The 25,706-nt window shown below is 36.3% G+C and overlaps 1 protein-coding gene across 2 annotated transcripts in view; it reads right to left on the bottom strand.

Annotated features, from left to right (window-relative positions):
* The window catches only part of HNF4G (hepatocyte nuclear factor 4 gamma), a 133,482-nt gene that overhangs the window by 79,677 nt on the left and 28,099 nt on the right, over nucleotides 1-25,706 (bottom strand). The window contains exon 2 of one of the 2 annotated variants that reach the window (XM_019974067.2): nucleotides 4,591-4,644. The exons of the other annotated variant lie outside the window; for it this stretch is intronic. The gene's annotated coding sequence lies outside the window, so the exon portion shown is untranslated. The remainder of the gene's footprint in view (nucleotides 1-4,590; nucleotides 4,645-25,706) is intronic. 2 annotated transcript variants of the gene reach the window in all.

Raw genomic sequence — 25,706 nt, 5'->3', positions numbered from 1 at the left:
TGAGTTTCACTGTCTTCATTGAAAGAAACATATATGTTAGAAACTCCACTGTGTAAGACCTGGATTTTGGAATCCATACCACAACAAGTTTTAAAACCTTAGAATGCCTGGGGAAGTCTCAGTGGACCTCTAATATCCATGAATCCCTTAAAAGATTTTCATCCTTTGTCCTCAGAATCATTTGAATTTCAATATATATTTATGTAAACTCATGAACCATCAGAACATCTTTTAATAATTTTTATAGCAGTGCAAATGGTTATACAAATCAAAATGCAAGGTCTAATGGAATCATGAACCCTCAGTTTGGTTTCATTTAACTTGGATATTGATCATATTTTGAACATTTATATACTCAGAAAATTATTTTTCTTTCTTGAATATCCATTGCCTTTCTGCCCCATGTACATTATGTTTCCAAATTCAGTCAAGTGGATTAACTGTTTTTCAATTTTTACACATACAAAGAGACTTGACTTGAAGGATTTGATTCTAAATATATATAATGCAATAGGACATCCCCTGGTGGCACAGTGATAAAAAAAAACCCACCTGGCAACACATCTCAATGCAGGAGATGCAAGAGATGTGGGTTCGATTACTGGGTTGGGAAGGTCCTCTGGAGGAGGAATCCACCCTGGTATTCTTGCCTGGGAAATCTCATGGCAGAGGAGCCTGACAGGCTACAGTCCATGGAATAGCAAAGAATTGCCCATGACTGAGCAACTGAACATTCACATGTGCATACATAAAGAAATTTACAATAGTAATAGTACTTCTCCTCTCCACAGTGTGATTTTAACAAACGTTTTAGCACTGAAAGTCCCCGGTTCAAATCATTAACCTAAAAATCTTTTCAAAATGTAAAGGCTGGCTTTGACCTCAAGGAACATATGCACATATCAAGTCAGGTGGCTTCCTTTTCAATTTCAGGACAATCTAAAAAGACAAAATCTATGAGATTCTTGAAGTTTAACCTGGCAAACAGTTCTGTTTTACCTTACAAACCCTAAAAAGGTGTTATCAGCAAAACTGACAAGGTGTTGATAAAGCCAGTAGATTTGAGGAGGGGCGCACAGAGTCAGACACAACTAACGTGACTTAGCAGCAGCAGCAGCAGCAGCAGCAGCAATTAACTTTATAGCTAAATACAAAGTCTTTAATTTCATTTTGAAATAGATAGGTCAAATCATCAAGCACTACATTAAATAAAACTTTTATGTTTAGTTTTCAAACTAAATCGGCTCATGAATATTAGAAATATTAATACTTTGGTGAAAAAGGTTAAAGTGTTAGTTGCTCAGTCGTGTTACTTGTGACATGCCACTTGTGTTATGTATTAACACTTTGGTGGGGGTCACTTACTCCTCGCCCATTATGTTTCTGTGAAACTGAATTTGTCTCTTTATCGCAGGCCAGGAGAAGAGGTGAAGGGACTTAACTGGTAGGCAAATTTGGGAAGAATAATCAGGGGTGTATAGCCCCAATCATGCCCTCTTTTGGGGGGAGCAAGCTGCCTACAAGTTTCCATAGAGGGTCACACAGAAAGGAATTCCTACTATCTGAATTCTTGATAAATTATGACATGAATAAATTACAGTATATATAAAACAGCAAAGACAAATTTAAAAAATTATGCTTCAATATGTTATCTTCTCACAAATCCTAAAACACATAACCAGGTTAATTTTGCCAATGAGTTCAGCCTAACAAGTGTAAAAAATCCATAAGCCCAATATTGATGTTGATAGTAAGATATATACTCAAACTCAGAAGCTGAAAAATTTGCATTAGAAACTAAAAGTAAATTAGAAAGTCGCACACAAAGCACCAGCTATATATGCTTAACACATATTTTAGTTTCTAGTCTACAGTTTATTGTAAATGAAAAATAAGACTGGGAACTGGGTATTACCTTCTTGGCACTTTACAATAAAAACAATAAATGAATAAATAAAAAACCTCATTGAAGCTGTAGGCTTCCAGTGCTCATCAATATAACTGATCCATGAGCCATTAGTGGGTCATAAAATATGAAAGCTCAATAAAATAATCATAATCTCATATGTTTATTTAGTTCTGAGACTTAAATGATGGACCTTTGTACCTGACCATGCCTAGAGACAGTTTCATTATATATACACACACACACAAATGCACACACAAACATGCTTATGCTCATGTCTCTCTTTCTCTTAATTGTGTAAACTCACATACACACATCTTCATGGGACATCTATAAATACATCATAGCTTTTCTTTCATAAACAACAAAGGGATGTTGTTTAGTTTTCTTTTAAAAATAAATGGTTTAATTTTTATGGATTTTATTTGTTTAATTTTATGGATTTAATTTTTAAATGGATGCTATTTAAATCATAATGTATAATTCTTGACCTCTGAATTGACTCTGAATGGCAGATAAACCCACATGAAAAAGAAAGGTTCATCTTAGGTGAACACACTTTGACGCCTTACATTTCTAGTACCTGAACTTGTTTCAACATTATCAAGTTCTTTTAACTAGGTTTTCAGGACATGAAATTCAAGATTTTCATATGATAACTCAGTCTTCTTTCTACCGTCCTGACACACAGCATGGTATATATAATTATAATTTCTCAAGTAACAGAAGAGTTTAAGACAAGTTGAGGATGAATCAGGACATGCTTCTTACAAAGAAAATTAAATATCTTTACACACTTAAAAGATGTCTCTTTTTAGTAACACAAAATTAATAGGCTAATGCCACATCGTGATTTAAACTGTTTTCCCTGGCTAATCTTCAACTCATAAAAAGCAATGTTTATTGACTGTCTTTCTTCAAGTTTCTCTTATCCACAAGCAGTAACTGCTCCCATCCCTTCTGGTCTTAATCATTAGATTTCAGAAAAAAAGAATTATCTTCCTTCACAGGTAATCTCTTTCACTAGAATTTTGGTTCTTCTTTGGATTCATTTCTAATCTATATCTAGAAGCCTTCTCTGTTGACTCACCCTAGTTGACCACAAAGATTTTCATCTCCTCCCTACCTTAACAAAAACTTTGTAACTCTATTATCCTACCTTTTTGTCCTTAATATTTTTTTTTCCTCAGACAGAGGTTCTAAGAAATTGTTTACTATTTGGGTTCCATTTAATCGTCACCCACTCACTCGTTTTTAACCTCTTTCCACCCTAGTCATGCCAAGAAACTTTTCCTTTACGGTTGTGCCACAATTTCCTTAGCCTGTGCTGACTTTTTTACACAGTCCTCAATCTGGTCTTCCCAATTGCAATTCAATTTATTCTTATCTGATAGATTAATCTTTCTAATGTATAGTTTGGTAAAATCTTCTTAATGTTGAGACAGTGGAGGACAGAAGATTCTTAATGATTTTTCAATAGCTAAAGATCCAGGAATTCATGCTTTTGAACTGATCATGTTGGAGAAAACTCTTGAGAGTCCCTTGGACTACAAGGAGCTCAAACCAATCAACCCTAAAGGAGATCAGCCCTCAACCCTGAATATTCACTGGAAGGACTGATGCTGAAGCTGAAACTCTAATACTTTGGCCACCCGATGCAAGGAACTGACTCCATGGAAAAAGCCCTGATCCTGGGGAAGATTGAAGGCAGAAGGAGAAGGGGACGACAGAGGATCAGATAGTTGGATGACATCACTGACTCGATGGATATGAATTTGAGCAAAGCTCCGGTGATTGGTGATGGACAGGGAAGCCTGGTGTGCTGCAGTCCATGGGGTCGCAAAGAATCAGACACAACTGAGCAACTGAACTGAACTGAACTGAAAGAACCAGGTGTATGTTTCTTCCCCTAAATAAGCTTTATCATGATTAACTATTCTTAACACTTCTGTTTAGCAAAACCATTAAAATTCTATAAAGCATTCACGTATCTTCCTCAAACTTTACCATCCCTTTTGTGTAAGACAGTATCTTTCAAACATCTTTAACTATGATCTACAGTGAGACATACATTTTAAGTTGTGACCAAGTATCCACAAAATTATACACATGTACTTTATATCAGTATCACATAAATCTACACGATTTTCAGGACATAATGACACTCTGTAACTTTGTATAGGTAAATCATGATCCATTAAACTTATTTCATCACCCAGTAATGAAGTGCAACCCACTGTTTAAACACCCTGGTCTAGATCATCTAAATCTGTTCTCTTTTTCTAGATTTGATTCAGTTGTATACTTCATTAAGCCACTCATTCATTCCATTTAAGAAGACAAGTAGTAATCCCAGTTGGAAGTCAGGCATTTCTGTATGCACTGGAAACAAAATGACAATGACTTTCAAACAAGCCCCCCTCACCCCACCTCAGGGAGTTGGCCATGTCCACCCTCAAAGGATAACAAAGTATTATCTATTCTAACCATTTCACAGCTATATCATGTGCCTTTATATTTCCTCATCTTTTATTTCTAAATTCCATCTCCACAAGTAGACAGTGATATCCTCCAAGAGAAGAATTTTAATTATGAATATTGCCTTCTGGACCATCACAAGGTAAGGGGAACAATACAGTAAGGGCAAAAAAACCACTGAGTGCAATCCTTAGCTTATCACTTACCAATCTGCAAGTTCAGGCCAGTCACTCAACTTCTCTCAAATGCAGTTTTCTCATCTGTAAAATGAGAGGGTGGAGCCACATAAGCAGTTTTCAAATTTTACTGCACAAAATCTCCAGGACTCAGTGGAGATTCCAAAGTGTGACAATAAAGGGTCTTTACTCAGAAGAGAGGATCCCTGTCTCCTGCCTCAAGTAGAGCTTACAATTTTGTTTTAAAAAGAGTCTTAATGCTTTAAAAGAAAAGTCAGTTTGCTAAACCCCAAGATTTTGCAATCACGTGCTCATCTTGTCCATAGTTCAAGGAAGAATAAGGTAGGAAGAAAAGAGGGACTGCAGGAGGGAGAGAGGAAAGAAGAGAAAATAGTTTTAACAGAGGGTGAACTACTATGTTTCAGGAACTATGTTAGGATTGGCATAAATGCTACCTTATTTTTTTCTATTCAACAATTTCACAAGGTAGGGATTTACTAGGCCCCTTTTGCACACAAGGAAAATGAAGTTCAGAAAGGTCAGAAAACTTGATCAGGTACCTAATATAGAAACAGTGAGGCCAGAATCTATTCTTCTTCCATCATTTCAAGTTTCCGTTAAAGGAAGCTAACACAGATATTACATTTGTTTTTTAAGTGTTTTAAAAACTTTCTTTAGATTTCATCTGACTGGATCCTCACAACTTTGAGGAATATACTTCAGCATTATCCTTATTTTGCCAATTAGGAAATCATGCTTCAGAGGAATGAAAGTGATCTGCTTAAAACTGAATTCAACAGGGGCGAAGATGGAATGAAATAGCTGAATTCATATTCTGTGCTCTTTCCATACACCAAATTGCCTCCTTTAAAAGAAACAGAAATAGGGAAACAATAAGAGGGAAGGAGGCAGAAAGGATGGGACAGGTGGAGAATTACAATTCCACTGCTTACTTAAGATGGCTAGTGAATCAGATAATTTAATGGAAAGCACCTTGAAAAATCTGAATCACTGTATCAATGTGTCATCTTTATTAACTATTCGTACAATGTGCATTAAAGATGACATTTTATATGTTGGTAAAACTCCATGTGGTAATTGCAAATATATAAGAGCTATGTAATGAATTAATTACTTAGACATACAATAGAAACTCATATAAAAGAGGGACAATCTGACACTCTCGAGATTATGATACAAGAATTGGTTACCTATGCTTGCTTTCTGTTCATGATATACAGTCCATACTGGCAGTAGAATAATTCAAATTTTCAATTTTTCTTGGATTTCATCACAAACTCAATCAAAGCATGAAAGTCAGTATTTTAATATCCTTGCACCATGTGAAAAATAATAGCATGCTCTACTACCTGAACTCTTAGAGCATTTTTTATTTTGATTGTCTTCCCATTATACTGAGAGACTGTCAGGACTTTATCAGGAAGATCATCCAAACAAACTAGAACATTATTAAGGTTCCAGCAGCGCAGTAACTCACTGAATGTATGAGTGATTAAAAGCCATACAGTTGTGACAAGGACCATAAGGAGATCAGACAAAGACGCTACATGTCTTTAAAAGGGAAAAAAAAAAAAAAAGAGGACTAGAATGATTTAACCCCTTGTCTCGTCTACCAGTACTAAAGCTGCAGTATTATTTGATCAATATTTAAAGCCTTGTGTGACTTGATTCCTTACAGCAAACAATTTCCAAAGGTCAAAACAGGAAAATACAATTAGCACAGAATCACAGCATACCTACTGGCTTGTCGAGTTGCCAGCATTCCAAAAATCATATTTAACATATAACATGATGCTGTGACATTAGTAAAACATTACTGCCTTTGTAATTTATCACTGACTATAGTTACACTTTTTTATTTCATTGAATTATTTGTACTTAGAAATATATTCCCATTTCATTTGACATTCAGAAAACTATGAACTAAATACTTCCTACTTGCCAGACATTGCATTGTTCATGGGAAATACGGTGGAAACTGAGAATAGATGCTCTTTGGAGGAATGAACAATTCAGGGTAAGGGAGAAAGAGCTAAATTAATTTTTAAAATAGAATATAATTGAAAAAATGCCTATGCCATATAGTTAAGTAAACCAATCTTTAAAAACAAACACAGTACCAAAATGTTAACTGTATTTTCTTAAGCAGAGAATGGTGATTGTTATAGACTTTATTTTTTTCTTTACATTATATATGTCACTTTATTTTTATAGAGTCTTTTTTCTTAATACTTTTATAATCTAAAGTAAAGAATCCAAGAAAGAAATTCTTTAATGGATATTTGGGTAGAATGCTATGAAAACCCCAGAAGACCCGTGACTGTGAGTCAGGCAAAGCCTGAGGGCAGAAGTGACATATAAACTGGTTCTGGAAGGTGAATTGGGGTCTACTAAGTAGAGGAGACAGTAGATGATGGTCAAGGACATGAGAGAATCATCCAGAAGGTTTAGAAGTCAGTATTCCACATAGTTTGAGTGGCAGATAGAGAGGAGGTGGAAGCTGGAGGTTCCCCAGGTAAGAGATCAAATTCTAAAGAGCTGTATGTATGCAGATGCTATCCTAGAAACTTTCAGATTTCGGTCAATGCAGAGCCAGGGTCCTAGCAGTTGAGGCCTCCAAATGTGGGACACTCCCAGATTCTTTTCTGTAAGGTGCTTTGGGCACCAAACATCTGTGAGGAAAAACTCTTGATTAAAGATGAAAACTTCGAATGGAGTAAAAATGGAGTGAGGGGATTTGAAAGGTGCACTGAGTTGGAACCAACAGGATCTGTTCACCAGGGATGCTAAAGAAGAAAAACTTGAAGATCACAGAGAGATCTGGTGATGGGAAATTAAAGAGCAACATAATTAATATAAGTGAAGAACTGATGAAATAATAGCACATACTGAGGATAAGGTCTCTGAAGAATATTGGCTGGACAATTTGAAACACAGATCTTATATTCATGAGGCAGTCTGAAGACCTTTCCCATTTAATTTTCACCACTACTAAGGTAAAGTGACTAACTAAGGGCTTCCCTGGTGGCTCAGCAGTAAAGAATCCACCTGCCAAGGCAGGAGACACGGGTTCAGTCTCTGGGTTGGAAAGATACCCTGGATAAGGAAATGGCAACCCATTCCAGTATTCTTGCCTGGAAAATTACACGGTCAGAGAACACTGGCGGGCTATAGTCCACAGGGTTTACAAAAGAGTCGGACACGATTTAGTTACTAAACCACAAAAGAAAATAAGTAACACTTTTAATCTTGTAAGTGAAACTCTTTAAAAATTCTTGTGAAGTTTCTGATAACAGCAAAACAAACAAACAAAAAGGCATATGCATCAAGAATACTTGTATTTCTATTCATATACTTGCCTCCTGATATAAATTGGATTATTGTCCCAATTATTCGGTTTCTTACACTAGGATCTTACACCCTGTGCTGTTTAATTTTACAGTGCCTCCCACTGTGGGGGAGATATACTTCCTCACCCCACTCATGTTGGACTTGGCCATGCAATTGCTTTGACTAATAGAATGTTAGTGGACATAGTGTAACAGAAACTTTAACTGATGGCATGGCTTGGCTTGCTCTCTCTTGCACCTATGATCTTCCACAAAAAGAAAACATGCCACTCTTCTACTGCTCCTTCAGCCTGGACCTCAGGCCTGAAACCTAACCAGAAGCCCGAAGTGTAGACTTAACCCAAGGGAGCCTCGCCTAGATCAGCCACTTTACACCCCCGGGAGTGTAAAAATATATAAAACAAGAATAAGTCACTGAGCATTTTCTGATTTTGTACTGTAATAATAGCTGATTAGTACAGCTTTTCCTTTACCTCCACGTAAAGAAAACGAAGGTTTTGTTTTTTTTTTCTCCCCTTAATATTTTGGTAAAGACTCTGCCTCCAATGTAGGAGACCTGGATTCAATCCCTGGATCAGGAAGATCCCCTGGAGAAGGGAATGGCAACCTACTCTAGAATTTTTGCCTGGAAAATCCCATGGAAGGAGGAGCCTGGTGGGCTACAGTCCAAAATGTAGTTTGGATATGACTAAGTGACTAACACACATGTAAAATCATAATATACCTGTTAAGATATATATTATGTGAAACAATCCCATGCAGAAAACCCCGAAAGTTTGAAGATAATCCCAGCAGATAAAGGTATACGTCATGTTCATGAATAAGATTATTCAAAAATCAGGGCTTTCACCTCTTTGCAAATTAATCAACAAAGTTATAACATTTACAATGAAAATGCAAGCATGATATTTTTGTGAATATCAATAAGGTCATTCTAAGTATTTTTAAGTTCATTCTAAGTATACAGTATTGAAAAGAATAAGATTAGCTAAGACAGTCTTGAAGACAATATCTTATTGATTTTATGCATAAATAGTATTTTTATAGTTTAAAAATTAATATAAATTTAAAAATATAAATAATTACAGAACTAGAAAGAGACCTTAAAGATTAAACATACAATAACCAAAACATAAAATGCACCTGAAGACTAAAAAGTAAGCAACAAAATATTTTTTATGCAAAGATTAAAAGTGGAAAAGGAATAAAAGACAGGAGATGAAAACTAATCTAGGACATCCAACTAATAGAGATGAGAATGAGAAAATAAAAACAAAGAAATGGGAAAAAAGAAATCATTAAAGAAAAAACTAGAAAATATCCCCAGATTAAAACAAGACAATAAGTTTCAAAATTCAACAGGCCTATGGGGATTCAAATGCCATGAGTGAGAAAAGGCCCACATCCATATCCTTTTGAAATTTTGGGCTATTGCATTCTGAGACTGATAGAAAAACATGTAGAGCTTCACATGGGAAATTTTCAGGGGGGGAAAAAAACCTCTGAGACTTTAAGGGGAAAAATGAAATAAGGATAAGGTAACAAAATTGGAGAAGGAAATGGCAACCCACTCCAGTGTTCTTGCCTGGAGAATCCCAGGGACCGGGGAGCCTGGTGAGCTGCCGTCTATGGGGTCGCACAGAGTCAGACACGACTGAAGCGACTTAGCAGCAGCAGCAACAGCAAATTAAGAAAAACAAAACACAATTCAGGATTAAAAATAAACCTGTAGGGAAAAGTTAAGGCCCAAATGTAAATTTGGAATGATGTCAAGCAATGGACTTAAAAAATAGACAGAAAAGAGAGTCTATGTGGACACGGTGAACTTTTTTCCAAGTGTGTCCTGGGCTTCCTGGCACTGGCCTCTATCTAAGAACACAGCACACCAGTTGTGACTTGGTGTTACACAATGTTTATGGAGTGCCAACACTGTTTAAAGGGCTTCCCTGATGGCTCAGTTGGTAAAGAATCCACCTGCAAAGCAGAAGACCCCAATTTGATTCCTGGGTGGGGAAGATCATTAGAGAAGGGATAGGCTACCACTCCAGTATTTCGGGCTTCCCTTGTGGCTCAGCTGGTAAAGAATCCACCTGCAATGCAGGAGGCCTGGGTTCAATCCCTGGGTTGGGAAGATCCCCTGGAGAAGGGAAAGGCTAGCCACTCCAGTATTCTGCCTGAAGAATCCCAGGGTTGCAAAGAGTCAGGGAAGCCCAAGAATACTGGAGTGGGTACCCTATCCCTTCTCCAGCAGATCTTCCCCATCCAGGAATGGAATTGGGGTATACCAACTGAGCTACCAGAGAAACCCAGAAAGACAGGACTGATCAACTTTCACTTTCAACACTGTTTACACATTTATACATTTCCATCATTTAGTCAACATGTTTTTTAAAAAAAGACAGTCATAGAAAGAATATAAATATAAACACCTTGACAATATAAAAGTCAAGCTGACTAAAAACATTAGCCTGAGGGGAAAGGAGAAGTGGAGAGCTGGGTAGGAAGTGAACAGTATAGATTTGTTGGGAAAAAAAAGAAATAAACGTTTACCTACATTATTTTGAGTTATAAATTAATTGATAGAAAAACAAAACTAAAAATATAAATGTCAAATATTGAGAGGAAGGACAAAGAAAGGTGGGATAAGCGAAGTGAGACAGATCCTCAAGTTTCACATCAGAAGTCAAGAATATCAGTTCAAAGTTGATGGTCATGTGATCAAGAATTGTGGAGTAGCAGTCCAGAGGAAAACAACTTAAAATCCACAGGTAGGAATTAACCTCTGAGAACATGATTAGAGTGAGGGAATGATAAGGCAAAAACAGTACTTGCCTTATAACTCTCCTAAAACATGAGATTGTGATTTATCTTAATAAAATATTTTTAAAAGACTGACACATTTCCTCTGAAACTACTAGCTATACACTTACAATAACAAACAATAAGAAAACTTCATCTTAAAAAGCTAAGTACCTAAAATGGGATGAGATAAAGCTAACATCAGGTTAATGAATTAATTCAAAATGCCCAAATTTAATATTATAGTAAAAAAACAAAGCAGGCTTCAATACTAAAAAAAAGAGAGAGAGAGAATATCGAGCAGCAGCAAATTATTTGTAGACCATCTACCAGCTAACTGTTTAAATAGGCTTTCAGTTGTTATAAGGGCTTCTCTGGTGGCTCAGATGGTAAAGAGTCTGCCTGCAATGCAGGAGACCTGGTTCCATCCCAGGGTAGGGAAGATCCCCTGGAGAAGAAAATGGCAACCCACTCCAGTATTCTTGCCTGGAGAAATCCATGGACAAAGGAGCCTGGCAGGCTACAGCCCATGGGATCACAAAGAGTCAGACACGACTGAGAGACTAACACACACACCCACACCAGTTGTTATAAGGATAAACTTTGGTATAATTTCAGTTCAGTTCAGTTCAGACACTCAGTCATGTCCAACTCTTTGCGACCCCATGAATCGCAGCACGCCAGGCCTCCCTGTCCATCACCAACTCCCGGAGTTCACTCAGACTCACGTCCATGGAGTCAGTGATGCCATCCAGCCATCTCATCCTCTGTCGTCCCCTTCTCCTCCTGCCCCCAGGGACTGAACCCAAGTTTCCTGCACTGCAGGAGATTCTTTACCATCTGAACCACCAGGGAAGCCCTTGTGAAGCAGAAATGATGAGGAATCTTTAAATAAGGAGATTATCCTAGATAATCTGGGTGGGCCTAATGTAGTTATAAGAGTTCTTTTTTAAAAAGTCTTTATTTTATATTGGAATATAGCCAGTTAACAGTGTTGTTTCAGGTGGACAACAAAGTGACTCAGCCATACATGTATCCATTCTCCCCCAAACTCCCCTCCCATCCAGGCTGCCACCTACCACTGAGCAGAATTCCCTGTCCTATATAGGTAGGACCTTGCTGGTTACCCATTCTAAATATAGCAGAGTGTACATGTTGATCCCAAACTCCCTAAATATCCCTTCTCCCTATTCTTCCCCCCAGCAACCATAAGTTTGTTCTCTGAGTCTGCTTCTATTTCATAAATAAGTGTATTTGTATCATTTCTTTTTAGATTCCACATATAAGGGGTATCATATGGTATTTCTGTTCTGTCTGACTTCATTCACCATGACATTCTCTATGTGCATCCATTTTGCTTCAAATGGCATTATTTCATCTTTTTAATGCCAGAGTAATATTCCAAGAGTTATTAAAACATGGGACAGGGAGACAAGAGAGTCCAAAAAGAAGATGTAATGACAGGAATAAAGGTTAGAGTTATGGGGTTGTTGGTTTTGAAGATGGAAGAAGGGACCATGAGCCAAGGAATGGAGGAGGGCCGTAGAAGCAGAAAAAGGCATGAGAATGTGTTTTCCCCTAGAGCCTCCAGAGGAATGCAGCCTTACTGACACCTCAAATCTGGTTTAGCCCCTTATGGGACTTCTGACCTCCAGAGCTGTAAAATAATAAACCTGTGCTATTTCAAGCCACTCAGATTGTGTTAACTTGTTACAACAGAATTAAGACGCTAATACAGAATCTGCTCCAGAATCAGAAAAGATCTGGGCTTAAGCCTTTTCTCTGCTATGTGATTTTGAGCAAGATTCCTAACCTCTATAAACCTCTGGCTTCTTTATCTGCAAAGGTGAATTTATAAAAGACACGTATTCAAGCAAGTTTGGTGACCATTAGTCTACAGTTAGAGTTCATTAAAATATTAGTATTAAGTACTAATTGTAGAAGAAAAAAGTAAATTTTTAAGAAAAAAATAGTTGATTGCTTTTTGCTTCCAAACCCCCAAAGTTAGCTAGCTAGTGAGTCTTCATAACATATTGTCTACAAGTTGAAATATGAAGAGGGAAATCTCCTCCAATATTGAAACCACTTCATGATTTGAGCTCATTCAGTCTACTCCTTTAATATCCAGCCTCTTTGGGGAAGAGGCAATATCCTTGACTGGCTATAAATTTATGAGTGTAGTTGTTTTTATGGCTCTGAATGTAATAGAACCTAAGTAAATACTGATAAGTTCTCTATTCTTCTGAGAAGTTTCCACCCACACAATATTGTCCTATCATTGGAAATCCCCACAGTTTTGATAAGAATGAAGGTAAGAACTCTTTTATATATAACACTTGTCAATTAGAATCAGAACAACATTCATCACTTTACTTGGAAAGGCTATGGGGTTTTTAAAAACCCACTTGAAGGCTATATAATGAAATTTTGCCCTTATTGTCTTTTGAGCGACTTCAGCTGGTTTGGGAGGTTAAGGCTGGTTTTCAAGTTTATTTTTTTTCAAGCATCCTTTAACATGGTTTGCATTTATAGATTAAGTGGTAAACTGAATTAAAGGAAATAAGCATTTCCATCACCACAATCTCCCCACGTAAATAGACTAAATTTGAAACCACATTCATTTTCCAATATAAGGCTAGGTACTGTCTTCATGAACTAGGCCTGTAGGGAACTATATTAACTTCTTTCAAACCACTTAGTTACCAGTCATTTCAGGAATTCACAGTGTTCCTGTGAATTGGAACACAGTGTTTTTAAAGAGATTTTTTTTTTTCTCAGATGCAATGTATTGATTTAACCTTTCCGTGTACAGGATCATAACAAGGCACAAGTTAATTAGTATCCAGGAGACCTCACAAAGAGGTGAATTCTCACTGAAAATCATGATCACTCTAAAAAGTACAAAATATGACTAAGGAAAAATTATTACAAAATTCCCCCAATTTTTCATAGCATATGGCTTTTTAGTTGCAAGACACCACCTATGTCATCTGTAAAACAACTCTTTAGGGAACCATTATTGATATTGACCAAAAGATCTTTCAGATCTTACATGGTTATTTTGCTGCAGCTCTAAAAAAATTTCTGCTTTGGGTGTTTCTTATCTAGGATGTGAGGATGAATTTCATACATCACCAAACAGAAAAGTCCCTGTATCCTGTATGAAGCCAATAGGTGCTCAATAAATAGTTACAGAGTTTCATACACTTATGCGGCCATATACATGTAAACACACACACACACATTTACTAATTTAGAGATGGGGAACTTACTCTAGACTGCTAGCACTCTGAAGACAAGTGCCGGTCAATCTCACCATCAGTATCTGGATCACTCCAATGGATAGGAGGTGTTATAGACTGAATGTTCATGCTCCTGAAATTCAGATGTTGAAACCATAATCTCCATATAATGGTATTGACAGGCAAAATCTTTTGGAAGTTATTAGGTCATGAAAGTGTAATATTTATGAATGGGATTAGTGTCCTTCTAAGAAGAGGCCAGAAAACTGGCTAGTTGTCTTTCTGCCATGTAAGGATACAGCAAGAAGTCAGTTGTCTGCAACCCTGAAGAGGGTTGCCATATGCTGGACTTTCAGCCTCCAGAACTGTGAGAAATAAACGTTCATTGTTCAGTCACCCAGTCTACAATAATTTGTTAGAGCAGCCAGGAGGCTAAGACAGGAGGTTATGAATAAACAGCATATGATTAAATGTATAAATGAACAAACATTTCCTGAATGAAGATATACATGAATTAGTTACTTGATTTTTAAACAAGGACACAGCAGAATTTATTTTTCTTTGCTAATATGAAGCCAAAGTACACAGTTCATTTATAAACACTACTACATAAGCAACATTATGAAGTAAAGACTAGAATAAATATTTTATTATCCAGAATCCCAACAAAGCAGCTATTTTTTCACACTCCCATTGATTTCCTGATCATATTTTATATTGTTTATTTGTTTAGTGCAGGGAAATTAGAATTTTCTACATAATGAGGAAAATTCAGACACAAGTTTAAAATTTTGCACATAAATTAGGTCTTAAATTCTTGACAGGCTGCAGTGATCTCTCCTTCCTAAGAACTCATGACACTCATGAATATTATACTAGTGAGGGATGCAGTCACATACATACTGCTACAAGACACATTTGATACTATTTAGCCTACATTCTTGGAGAAGGTGATGGCACCCCACTCCAGTACTCTTGCCTGGAAAACCCCATGGACAGAGGAGCCTGGTAGGCTGCAGTCCATGGGGTCGCTAAGAGTCGGACACGACTGAGCGACTTCACTTTCACTTTTCATTTTCCTGCACTGGAGAAGGAAATGGCAACCCACTCCAGTGTTCTTGCCTGGAGAATCCCAGGGACAGGGGAGCCTGTTGGGCTGCCATCTATGCGGTCACACAGAGTCAGACACAACTGAAGCGACTTAGCAGCAGCAGCAGCAGTAGCAGCAGCCTACATTCTATTCAATTTTATGTTATTCACCGAGCTATTGGGCTGGCTAAAATGTTCACTCTGGTTTTTCAGAAAAACACAAACTAACTTTTTGGCCAACCCAATACTATGAAGCTCCTTCTCATTAAAGAACAGGAATTATGTATCTATTTATAATGCCACCCTGCCTAGAAGTATGTGAATGATAGGCAGATGGGTAGGCAGATAGATGACAGATAGGCATATACATAGATAAACATTTGTTGAATGAACATCAAATGAATGTAGTCATTGTAAGTGGCTACAAAAAAATAATGGTAAAAATTAAAAATATGTAATATTTTATATTGTTGTATTTTGAATATAATTACTACAGCTTGTTTCATAATTTTAAGATAAAAAAATCATTACTGTTCCTTAAAGTTATACATTTTAATATAATCAGAATTTTTACATTCATATTTTATTGAGTCATAATAGCTTCAAATACCAAAAAGTTATTAGGAAAATAAAATCAAGTAAGAGAGATTATTATTATTCTCTGTAACTTTTGCTTTTGACTTAAAAACATAGGTGAAATAAAAACTGTTCTTAACTTTGACCCACTTACTACGCTGAAGCAACATGAACTCTGCCCCCGAATGCCAACCAGTAAGTGGAGGTTATTGCCTCTTCCCATGAGGGTGTAAATTCAATCAAATAAATGTAACACATATAATGGGCATTTAGGAAACAAATAAATAATGAACAAACAAACAAACAAATGAAGAAGATATAATTCCTGCCTTCAAGGAGCTTACAGGATACTGGAGACATTCATATATTAATATATCTGAATGGTCAAAGTTAGAATAGGTTTTTGTTTTGTGTTTCAGTAGAAATCACCAAAATTTGATCCCTGCTTCCTTTGGAAAAATGAAGCCTTTGAAAAACAGTCTCTCTTTTCTTCTCTGTGTTTCCCTTATTTTGACGACTATCTCTCCAAAAGTAGGTAAAGGGTAGTTTATTAAATATACACAGTGGCCTTCTTTATCCTGATTATTTCCTTCCTTCCTTTTTAATTATTTTAAAATTAGGACATTTGAGTTTAATCATGTTTTCCTAATAATATAGGGCTTCCGTGGTGATTCAGAGAACCAACTTGCCAATGCAGGAGATGTAGATTCTATCCCTACCCCTGGAGGAGGAAATGGAAACCCACTCCAGTATTCTTGCCTGTGAAATCCCATGGACTAGGGAGCCTGGTGGGCTGTAGTCCATGAGGTTGCAAAGAACTGGACATGACTGAGTGACAGAGCATGCACACACGAACACACAGGCACGCACACATGTGTATACATACATACGTGTATATATATACACACACATATAATGCATACATATGTATATGTACACACATACATCTATATGCATATATGCTTTTAAAAACATAGCCATTCTTTCATTTTATATACTGCATCTGGCACAAACTCATTTTGATCATTACTCAGGAAGGAGAAACTAATTTCTGCTGCAGTAATATCAGTAATGGCAAGTGTTTATTTTCTTAAATATTTCTACTGTCTAATGGGCTTCCCTGATGGCTCAGATGGTAAAGAATCCGCCTACAATGCAGGAGACCCAGGTTCGATTCCTGGGTCAAGAAGATCCTCTGGAGAAGGAAATTATAACTCACTCCACTATCCTTGCCTGGGAAATCACATGGACAGAGAAGCCTGGCAGGCTACAGTCCATGGGGTCACAGAGAGTCAAACATGACTCAGCTACTAACATGAGTAACACTACTTGGTAATTCTATCACTAGATTAATAATCCCATCCTGAGGCTTTTGAATCCTGCCTAGAGATGATGCCAATCTCTCCAACAACTCCTGAGGGCCCATGACCTAAAGGCCCACCTGTTCAGCTCTCATCTTAGTTCTCTTCAAGTCAAGGTGACCTGATTGTGCTAAAAAAGGGTGGAGTGGCAGGGGGTTAATGCACATCCTTTTCTTCTCACTTTCTCTTAGATCAAGGGGCAGGTAAGAGATACAGTTCTGCATCATGAAAACCAATGCAACATGTATTCTCTTTATAACTGGCCAGCAGAACAGTTCATCACTATAATATAGGGCCTTGAAATCCACTCTGAATACTTCAGATACTTGGTAAATGGCTAAATTAATTAATTAGTCAGTGGATCTCTTCTGGAAATATCAGAGACTTGGTAAATATTTAAATTAGTTAAAATCTAAGATATTTAAATTAACTGATTCTTTATCCTATGTGCCTTTTATAAAGGGTGTTAATTTTATCATTTCAGAATAGCAAGAATGGATTGAAGTTATCATCCCAGTAAGAACTATATTTCCTGTACTTTCTAAGGAAATATTGGAATCAATTCTTTATGTTCCGTTTTCTAAAAAAGGAATTAGGCTTAAAGATGGCCCAGATAAGATATACCATCAAGTAAAAACTTGAAATGAAAGCTAAGCAATCCAAGAAAACTCAGAAAGTGTTACATTTTTCAGAGGACTGTGCTTTATGGAAAATAGAAATAGGTTTAAAAAAATCTCAAGCATACGAATCATCAAATGCTATCACAGTCCTGTAAGTCTCTCCTTGAACTACATTACATCTCTGTGCTCATACCACCCTCAAACTTGGGAGTTTGGGAGGTGCTCAATGCATTCAAAATTAACCTTCTACTTTTTGTTTCGTCCCTTAGTAATAATATGAATGTTTTCTGAATAATTCAATTAAGGTCTTAGAATAAGAACTCAAAAATGTAGAAAATGAGTCTTGTAGGTATATGAGGTTATGGGCAGGTTTATAAAATATTGTGTCCTTCAGGACAAAGAAATGTCAAATAAAAATACATTTTATAGTTTCCACAACCACTTGGTCAATTATGTTCAGAAAACAGAAAAGTTTGTATAACTTTCTACAAACCAGTTCTGATTTAGAATACCTAATTCCACAGACTTATTACTCTATTCAATTAGGACTTTTTGTTTTTGGTTTTGGTTTGGTATCAGTTTTTTAGGGAGATGAGATTAAATCTGTTTTCATAGAGAAAATATGCAAATATTGCAACTGCTAGTGTTTTAAAAGCAGCTGAAGTAACTTACAGATGAAACTGTGTTAACAGTGCATGCTGGTCACTTTTAAAAATCATCTTAACATCCAACCAGAAAATATAGAGGCAATTACCACCTCTGTGCGCTTTTTCAGTTACTTCAATGATAACCGAGTCACATGGTGGATATGTCTGCAAAAATCAAACACAGAACTGAAATAATTTATCAAGATAAATGTTAGTAGAACATTTTCTCAAATTACTTGTACATTTCATTTTGCTATAGTTTAAACTGACTTATCCAGAAAATTATAGTTCAATGTTCCTACATAACAGGAAACTCCAAGTTGTAGCAATTGATTTAATTGTTCTCTGGAGCATACATTACTTGAACATTAATCACTGCTTTGTTGGCACTGTTGAGTATGTGTGTGACTAAAGATACTAATATTTCATGAAACATTTTTTAAGTATCAATCATTTCCTATCTGTCTAGAACAATGTGATTACCTAAATACAAATAAACAATATATCTCTAATTAGAGACATATGGAAGAGTTATATGCGATATAACACCTAGGTTAAAAAAAAAGTTCATAAATTTTCTGTTCTCAAAAACTACATTTTGTAACAGAAACAGATGCACAGACTTTGAAAATGACCTTATGGTTGCTGGGGGGATGATTGGAGAGAAGGGATAGTGAGCTTGCGATGGACATGTATACACTGCTACATTTAAAATGAATAACCAACAAGGACCTACTAGAGCACAGGGAACTCAGTTCAATAATGTTATGTGGCAGCCTGGATGGGAGGGGAGTTTGGGGGAGAATGGATACATGTATATGTAAGGCTGAGTCCCTTCCCTCTTCACCTGAAAGTATCACAACATCATCTGCTATTTGGTTATGCTCTGATACAAAATAAAAAGCTTACAAAAAAGAAACAAACTATATTTTGGGTTCTCACAAATAGTATAGTTAGCTGGTATTAATTTTTTTGGAAGTCTCTTACTGTCAGTGTTTTATTACTCTGACGGTTGATATACTTAATTTGGAAGATGAATTATTTGTTTTTTGATGAAATAGAAAATGCATTTGAGGCATATGTTATTTGCACAAAACAGACAGGTGTGGGAGTTAAATAGGGAAGGAGGGACTCAATACCAGTATTTCATTTTTCACATATGATTGACAATCTTATGTTGTTCCTTCCAAAATCCTAATGTTTATACTAACATACATATGTACGAGTGTTTCTAAGTAGTTCACTTTTTGATAGCGGTACGTTCTTATATGATTCCTTTCATTCAGGCAGAAAATAGGTGTTTCAAGATGCCATGGGCAAGGTTCTCCTCAAAGTGCTGTGGACAGAGCAGTGAATAAGGAGGACAAAGCACCTGCTCTCATGGACCTCATTTTTGTGAGCAAGAAAGTGAAAATGTTAGTTTCTCAGTTGTGTCTCACTCTTTGTGACTCCATGGACTCTAGACCACCAGGATTCTCTGTCCCTGGAATTGTCCAGGCAAGAATGCTAGAGTAAGGTGTCATTCCCTTCTCCAGGGGATCTTCCTGACCTGGGATAGAACTCTGCTGAGGCTTCTGTGTTAGCTCAGTAGGTAAAGAATCCGCCTGTAATGCAGGAGACCCTGGTTTGATCCCTGGGTGGGAAAGATCCGCTGGAGAAGGGATAGGCTACCCACTCCAGTATCCTTGAGCTTCCCTGGTGGCTCAGCTGGTAAAGAATCCACCTGCAATGAAGGAGGCCTGGATTCGATCCCTGGGTTGGGAAGATCCCCTGGAGAAGGGAAAGGCTACCCACTCCAGTATTCTGGCCTGGAGAATTCCAAGGACTGAATAGTCCATGGGGTCACAAAGAGTCAGAAATGACTGAGTGACTTTCACTTTCTCCTGCATTGCAGGCAGATTCTTTACTATCAGGGAAGCCCCGTGAACAAGAGGGGTACTATAAAATCCATATCAAAATATTAGTGCCTACATGGCTTCCCTGGTTGTTCAGTCTGTAAAGAGTCTGCCTGAAATGCAGGAGACCCTAGTTCAATCCCTGGGTCGGGAGGATGCCCTGAAGAAGGACATGGTAACCCATTCTGGGAAAGCCCATGGACAGTGAAGCCTGGTGGGCTACAGTCCGTGGGGTCGCAAGAGTCGGACACAACTAAGCAACTAAAGCTACCTACCTAAATACAACAAAGAGAAATGAAACAATGACATGATAACATGATGAAGGCTATTTTCAATGTAACTAGAGAAAAATTTTAAGAATTTTATAATTGGCAAGAGATCTCTGCAAATAACTGGGGAGCAAAGGGCTCCTGGGGAGAACTCTTTCCATGGTATGCAGCAGCTGCACTGAAGCAGTGGGAACTTCAGGTAGGCCAAAGTGACTGAAGAACAAGAGGGTCGTCAGCTGGAGTTCTTAGGATGTCCTAGGAAATGTACCAACCATTTTACATTTATCTGAACCTCAGTACCATCCTAGGTGGCATACATTATGTTCCTCTTTTTACAAACTAAAACATGAAACACATAGATTAGAAATATGAAATAACTTGCCCATGATTGAGGTAGAACAAGGAACAATTCTAGGAAGTTGAAATTAATCGTATTAGTTCCTATGCTATTCTGCTTCTAGCAAAGAGTAAACGCAGTCAGAATCGACAGTTCTGGAACAAGGAGTTGACTGCAAGTATTAGAACAGCTAGAGTAGAGAAGAGAAAGCTTAAATTGAGGGGGCCTGACATTCTTGCCATCCTGCTGCATGATAGCAAGCCATCATTTCATCTCTAAAATTTAATCTGTATAATCATTCATTTCCTTGTTAACTCATTCTAAATGTATCTATTAAAGGGCTAATATAAATTAGGTAATATGGTCAAGAATTATAATGAATGATAATCAAATGTGCCTTCAAGAATCCTCATTCAAGTGGAAGACAAATCTATGAATGTATCCTTCAAGATAAAAGTCCAATAAGCAGTTATAAAAAAAGTGCAATGAAAATGTCAAGCCAGGAACAACGTTGTCTGGCTGTCAGTTTTCTGTAAAATCTTGAAATGAAGCTGTGTGATCACACTAGGCCTTCCTCACCTTTAATATTTTATTCTGTCTGTGATTGAGCAACATTCTATGCGTTCTGTAAGAAAGCAATATTATATAAATTCCCATCATAAAGTTTAAAGATTTTTTTGGCAGACATAAGCCTATACTGGGTTCCTCTTTCTCTCCTGCCTATAACAACTATAATTCTAAATGATTTTTCTAAAAAATATGCTTAGAAATCTTCACAAGTCATGAGTTTCTTCGCTGGTAACAATAACAAGTGGAAAGAATACCACCTAAGTATATAAGTACTGCTGCTGCTGCAGCTGCTAAGTCGCTTCAGTCATGTCTGACTCTATGTGACCGCATAGACGGAAGTCCACCAGGCTCCCCTGTCCCTGGGTTTCTCCAGGCATGAACACTGGAGTGGGTTGCCATTTCCTTCTCCAATGCACGAAAGTGAAAAGTGAAAGGGAAGTCTCTCAGTCGTGTACAACTCTTAGCGACCCCATGGACTGCAGCCCACCAGGCTCCTCTGTCCGTGGGATTTTCCAGGCAAGAATACTGGAGTGGGGTGCCATTGCCTTCTCTGATATAAGTACTGGTCACCACTCAAAAATGAAACATGTGCAAAGGGAAACATTCTGCATATATGACTTTGCTTTAATACTTAAAAAGTAAAGTCAGGTTTTCACAATATAATTTTAGAGGAAATAAACTTGAGCTCAAACTTAAATAATTGTTGACATGCATTTCTATTAAAAACAACTGTATATATTGTATATCCACATAGCTTTTAAAGGTTTGAAAAAGTCCAAGAATAATCAAGGAGCTGACCTGGGAATAGGTATATGCTGGGGCTGACATAATAAAACTCTTGATAAGTTGTAGGAACAAGTCATTGAACCAGAGGGTGAACTAAGCTGAACCCAGTAACTCTGTCTTGAAACAGCTTTGTCTTTCTAAAGTATGACATCCCTCTTGAGGAATTAAAATCTCATTTCTCTACTACAGTGCTTGAAAAACAAAGAGAACATGCAAAACTCTAAGAAATGGATAATCTTGAGCCAGAAAATTTAAAAATTTAGATCAATTAGGAAGTAAAATGTTAAATTTCAAGTTGGACTTTTGACATAAACTTACTAATGCTCCAAATGGAAACAAGAAAAATCACTTTGTGCAACCTCCACCTACTTCAAAATAGGACAGAATATTACCATTCTAATAGAAAGAATCAGTAAAATCAAATATTTTAATAGAAATGCTATTAAAAGGGGGTTGTGATTACTTATTAATTGAATAACATATCTTCCATTTGAACATTAAAATTGACTGCTCATACCAACACTTATGTTGACCAAGAGTCTAAGTTTGCACAAGAAAATGACAGTTTTTGCAAAAAGGAAAAAAAGTTAAATTTTATATCTTTTGAAATAATATTTGGTGAGCCATTGTGCAGATGACACCACCCTTATGACAGAAAGCAAAGAACTAAAGAGCTCCTTGATGGAAGTGAAAGAGGAGAGTGAAAAAGTTGGCTTAAAACTCAACATTCAAAAAACTAAGATCATGGCATCCAGTCTCATCACTTCATGGCAAATAGATGGGGAAACAGTGGAAACAGTGACAGACTTTATTTTCTTGCGCTCCATAGTTTTCCATAGATGTATTATAATGTCTATATATTATATCTACATATTAAGATTTATATCTACATATTAAGATTTATATCATATAAAATATATGGCCTGGCGTGCTACAGTCCACGGGGTCACAAAGAGTCAGACACAACTGAGCAACTGAACTGAATGAATTTTTAAACATTAAGGTCTGTTTCAAAGCTCTTATATTGTTCCACTGCTCTAGCCTTCTTTTCTCAATCAGTATCACAGAGCTTTAATTATTATAATTGTAAAATTCAATGAATATCCAATATGGCAAGTCATCTACTCATTCATACTTTTCTAACTTTTGCAGGGGATGGAAAGAAGGATGCTTTGTAAAATTTTATCATGTGATATATATAAAATAAATTTTCATTATTTAAATATATTACAGCTACAAGGAAAGACTGACATAGATATTCACAACACAGATGGAAAAAAATCACACTACAATATTATGAATGTCATATTCAAAAGAAAACCTGCAAAAAAACCTTATTTCATAGGATCTTTTACTAGCATAAGGGTAAGACAAATACTTTTTGTCTACTAATGTATAATATAAAACATGTTTTCTCTCAGAGTTTTGGCAATAATTCTGGGAAGTTTTTAATATGATTGTTCTCTTAATTTTAGATACTAGAAAACCAGATAATGCAGTTAAGTGTTCTGATTAAAATCAGGAGGTCTTACTAAGTAGCAGGGTGGAGCTTTGGCATCCCTGTGTACAAGCGCAATTTTCAGTCACATGGATCACAGCATTCACTCTACAAGTGTCTAGCCAAGTCACTGAATGTAGACATTATATTACATATTTTTTTAATCTCTAAACAGTTTAAGAACAAGGTTTTTATGTTGCTGCAATTAAATCCATACACTGAAACTCAGCATAGAATAATGACCTCCTGTCTCTCACATGCCTTTGGGTATTTGTGGGTATTACTTTTTGAATTTTATTACTTTTCTGATTGGAATTGGGTCAATGTACATATGCACATGGACTCAAAGCTTTATAATTCTGAGCCTTCCCATTCAGGAATATCTTCCTATTTACATGGTTTATAGGTCTCTCAGAAAAGTCCTAATTTAAATCTTGCATATTTATAATTTTAGTAATTTTATACCAAATCTCAATACATACAAAATAAAATTTAAGATATATTCCTTTTAATAATAATAATAAAATAAATATATATTTGTCCAGTACTGTTTATGATGTAGAACATAAATAGTGACTTTGAAGGCCCTTGGGTATATTTCTTTATGGAATCCCCACCCCTAGAGTTAATTACTAGGCTATCTTAATATTTCCTCACTTTTCCTTGACTTTTATCACATATATTTGAATTAATAATAATGATATACTATTGTTTCTGTTTCAGTCTTTATATAAATGAAACATGACTATAGCATATTCTTTGATGATTTTTTTCTGAATATTGTATTTATGAGATTTATCTATGTTGATAGATAGAGGAGTGATTGATTTACATTCCTTCTAATCGTTGCAAAAAAATACCAATCAAGTTGATTACTCATAAGACAGGTCTAATGAGAAAGATAAATAGATACAGAAGACAGTGTTGCTTCTGTAACTCATCTCTCTCTCTCTCTCTCTCTATCTATATATATATATGTACATATATATACATATATATGTACATAGTTTTCACTTTTGAAAGCATAATACACATACTGAAAAAAATCAAAGTAAATAAGAATGAAAAGTAGGGAAAAAATGAAAAATAAGATGAAACAAATGAAGTTAAACTATTTCTAAGGAATATAATAACCATGTTGAAGGACGAAGAAGGAAGGAAGGAGAGGAAGAGAAAGAAGCAAGGGAGGGAAGGAAGAAGGGAAATTTTAAAAACATGGTTTCTTTGTCCTGGTCAGCTTGAGTAGCTTTCTCAGGTCTAATCAGCAGTTGAACTGCTGGCTGCATGCTATTGCTTAATTTTATCATTAATTTCAAACAGTCTTCTAAAGCATTGTACAATGATACACTTCACCTGTCACAATGTATGCTAGTTCCTGCTGCTCACTAATGCTGATGTGGTTATTTATTCCTGGAAATATGGTGAGGTGTAATAGTCAATGCAGTTTAAATTTGCCTTTCCATTATTAGAGATTAGTGCCAATGTGTATACAAATATTTATTGGTTATTTTTATTTATTTTTTATGAAATGTTATCCATGCCTTATTCCTGCTTGTCTACTGGTAATCTTTTACTTATTAACTGATATAACTTGTATATATTCTAGATTCTAAGTTGAATTGATTATGAGCAGAACAAACATTTCCTTCCAGCTTTTAGACAACAGTTTTTATAAAATCAGTGCCTTGCCATGGACAAAGCTCATAATTTGAATGAAGTGAAATTTATCAACCTATCTCTTTATGGTTGTGATTCTTTCTAAAAGTAATCCTTTTCATGGAGAAGAAGATCAGAAAGATATTCTATTTCTTTTCAAAAGTTAATTTATTAACCCAACTGAAATTGATTTTTATGTTAAGTATGAGGTGGGATTCACTTTTAAGTATGAGGTGGGATTCACTTTCATCTTTCCCATATGAATTGCCAGTTTCCCTAACTCTTGTCCAGAAGACTAAACTTTCACCACTGGTCCACAATGCTGACTAAAAGAAAAAGTTTCTATATATGTGTGGGTCGTTTATGAGCAAAGCATTCTGTTCCAGCAATCTATTCTTGAACTAACACACTGTAATAATTATAACAGGTT

This window comes from Bos indicus, chromosome 14, assembly GCF_029378745.1.
Source record: "Bos indicus isolate NIAB-ARS_2022 breed Sahiwal x Tharparkar chromosome 14, NIAB-ARS_B.indTharparkar_mat_pri_1.0, whole genome shotgun sequence".
NCBI classification, from domain to species: domain Eukaryota; kingdom Metazoa; phylum Chordata; class Mammalia; order Artiodactyla; family Bovidae; genus Bos; species Bos indicus.
This window is presented reverse-complemented; position numbering and strand designations above follow the sequence as displayed.